At 52.8% G+C, this 3196-nt stretch overlaps 1 long non-coding RNA gene across 1 annotated transcript in view; it reads left to right on the top strand.

The window, feature by feature from the left end:
* The first annotated feature begins 1023 nt into the window (after positions 1-1023).
* Positions 1024-3196, top strand: part of LOC109489853 — an 8701-nt gene continuing 6528 nt past the window's right edge. Inside the window, exons 1-2 of the long non-coding RNA XR_002142991.1 lie at positions 1024-1203; positions 2386-2433. This is a non-coding gene — a long non-coding RNA (uncharacterized LOC109489853). The remainder of the gene's footprint in view (positions 1204-2385; positions 2434-3196) is intronic.

Raw genomic sequence — 3196 nt, 5'->3', positions numbered from 1 at the left:
CCCCGCCTCGCTCCCCTGACGCGGCACCCAGGTGATCAGTTCTCGGTTTCTGATACTAGTAAGCTCATCTTGATCGCGGAACAACTTCTAACAAGGAGTCTTCTGGCCACTGCTCCCACCCTGCGCTGTTTTTGCAGGCTCCTGCCCTCTGTCCTGCACTTTGCCTCCTCTCTCCTCTGGTAACTCCAACCCTGCATTTCCCATTCAAAGTCCCCGAGAGGAGAACCGGGTTGATCTGACAGTGGTAAACGTTAAACGAACCCCCAAACCCGGAGCATGGATATTCAAACTAATTAAAACAAGCCACACGCTGACCTGCTGAAGTGTTCGTCAGAAACCAGAAAGCAGGAGGAAGCAGAACTAGAAGTCAAGTCCCCGGCTCACGCGGCCGGCCCCTGCTCTCCACCTCCTTCTTCCTCCTAGCTGCCATCTCCGTATACAGAGTCTCCCCACCGGAGCGGGGGCGGCGTCTGCCTGTGCTGCCGGAACTCCAACACCCCTCACCCCTCACCCCTCACGGTGCTTCTGGCTTTCACAGTCTGGCCCAGCCCTCCTGCTTTCCACTCTCTCCTGGGTATATTCTCTTACTACTTCGAAGCCCCGGGAGTTCTCAGCAGCGCCCCCCTCCGGCCGGGGAAGTTGGAGGGAGAGGGAGGCCGGTGGACAGCGCTGCCCAGGGGAGGGGCCTGGGCATGCCAATGATGGATCCCCAGGTGAGGTGCAGGGCCTGCCCCCTGCGGGCTTGCGTCTTGGTGTGGCACCCCTGCAGTGGCTCCCGCTCTCTGATTCAGCCTGGTCAGGGACTTTAGAGGGGCATTTGTTGTAGGAACAAAGCCTATAAAGTGCAGAACTCACTCATGTGTCTCATGATTTGCCCCCCGAGGAAGAGTCGCAAAGTAGAAGGAGGTAGCATTTGTCTTTGATGCCTGTGGTGCCAATGTGCTGGTCTACCAACTTCCAGTCATTTCATTCCCCTGTTAATGAAGTCTCAACTTTTTTCTAGGATTGGCTGACTGAAGGAAAATGGAACCAGCTCCAGAGGATGAATCATGACTAGTCTAAGACTAGCCCTATTCCCTTTGTTAGTGATTGGCCCGGGCAGGAGAGGAGTGGGGGCATGTGCCCCTTCTCTGGCCAATGAAATGTAGAGGAAAGTCTATTGGAGAATTTTGGGAAATATTTTCCATTCTGAAGAGAACAGAGGTACATGAAGTAAATTTATCTTTTCCTCCCTGTCTTTGTATGTTATGGTGGATGATGTGATGTTTGGAATTGTGGCAGCCATCTTGTGACCAAGAGGATCACAAAAAAGAAATCAAGAAAATGTAGAGAAGTTGACTTAGAGCTCTGATATCATCAAACCACCAAATCAACATGGAACTTTGTACTTCCATACTTACTATACATAATCATAAACCCTTACTACTCAAGCCACTCTTAGTCAGATATTCTGTTGCTTGCTGCCAAAAGGTCCTTGACTGGTGTATCAGGCACCAACATGCCTTTGGACCTTCTAGGAGAGGCCCACAGTGGTGGATTTAGTCTGGAGAACCTTTTTGCGCACATGGCAGAGAGGAAGGATGAAAGGGAAAGATGGAACAGGTTCCTTTTTGATAATCATTAGCTAAGAAATAGCAGTAACCCTCACCCCCAAGATATGTCAGCATCTGCTATTGTCCCCACCCCATCCCAGATTATCACCTCAGTCAAATGTACCTACTTGTCTCTCGGGAGAATTTGGAAAGGAAACAAATGAAAAGACCCCAAAGTTAAGGAACACCCTCTATCTTGTTGCTGGGGCATTGGGCTAGAATGAGAGGTGGTCTACCCAGAAGAGAGAACCAGACTGGAGCCATCTTAAAAAGAACTTCATCTGAGAAAGCCACAGGCAAGGACATTGGGGCAGCAACAGAGAGTCTATGGATATGTGCATGGGGAATTGCACTGCTGGAAATCTGGAACATGTGGGGCTGGGAGAGATAACAAATGGTCAGCCTATGGGGGCATTGCTCACATTAAGGGGCCTGTGGGTGAGAGAGCCCCAACAAAGAAAAGTGTCCAAAAATTAACATAAAATTCACCCCTGCACCCCCAAAAAAGTCAGCTTTGAATACCTGCCCGTCCCAGAAAGCCTTTGATCCCAAAGGCACTTGTAAGGTTGGTTTTTGCAGGGCGGGCCAGCAGGCTGGAGACCCAGGAAAGAGTGGAAGTTGCAGCTTCAATATGAAGGCAGACGGGACACAGAATTCCCTCTTCTTCAGGGAGCATCAGGCCTTTAACTCCTTCAACTGATTAGATGAGCCCCACCATGTCTTGGAGGGTAATCTACTGTACTCAAAGCCTACTGATTTAAATGTTAATCTCATCTAAAATATGTCTTCACAGAAGCATCCAGACTGGCATTTGACCGAATATTGGGATACCATGGCCCGGGTAAGTTGACACATAAAATTAACCATCACAAGGCCTTACCTAGAATTAGAGAAGGTGGAAATCCTCTCCACAGCAAACGGTGACTGCACTGCCAGCTAGAAGACCTGTAACAAATACCAAGTCAGTGGCTCTCCAGCCTGAACACATGTTGAGCCGGAGACGAAACGACAGGTGGAACTCTTACTTCCCTAAAGAAGCAGGTGGAGCCAGCCTCCCTGGGCTGCAGGCGAAGGTGAGGAGCTCACTAGTAACTGTGGTACGGGGATCTGCAAGGCCTAGGTGGAGTGAACCTGCCTCAGGGTTCCTCACAGCTGCCACTACCTTGAACACAAGCGTGCCCCGGTGGGGTGTCTGGCGAGGACATACACAACGCTGGAGCGCCCGTCACTTGCTTGTCTTTCCCCCTGGGCAGCAAGTTTGAGGACAGGGCCACGGCGTCTCTGACACTGCTCTCACCCAGGGGTGGAAGCAACTTCCCCTGCCTGGGCGCCCCTGCTGGCCTTGACCCTCAGGTGGCTGATGGAATCCCGCCGAAGCGTCGCTGTGTCCCTGCTGGGGAAGCCCCAGAGCCTCCCATCTGAGCTCCCGGACCCCAGCCACCATGCTGTGCGGACGTCCGAGCTGGCCTGCTGGACAGAGGCCACGCGGGCGCACGGAGCACGAGGCAGCACGTGAGCAGGGAGAGGCTTGGCGGGGGCGTGTGAACGGATGCACTCCCGCAGACACGTGGCGCCGGCGCCCCGCCGTGCGACAGAGCCCCCCC

Source organism: Ailuropoda melanoleuca, chromosome 7, assembly GCF_002007445.2.
Source record: "Ailuropoda melanoleuca isolate Jingjing chromosome 7, ASM200744v2, whole genome shotgun sequence".
NCBI lineage: Eukaryota > Metazoa > Chordata > Mammalia > Carnivora > Ursidae > Ailuropoda > Ailuropoda melanoleuca.
This window is presented reverse-complemented; position numbering and strand designations above follow the sequence as displayed.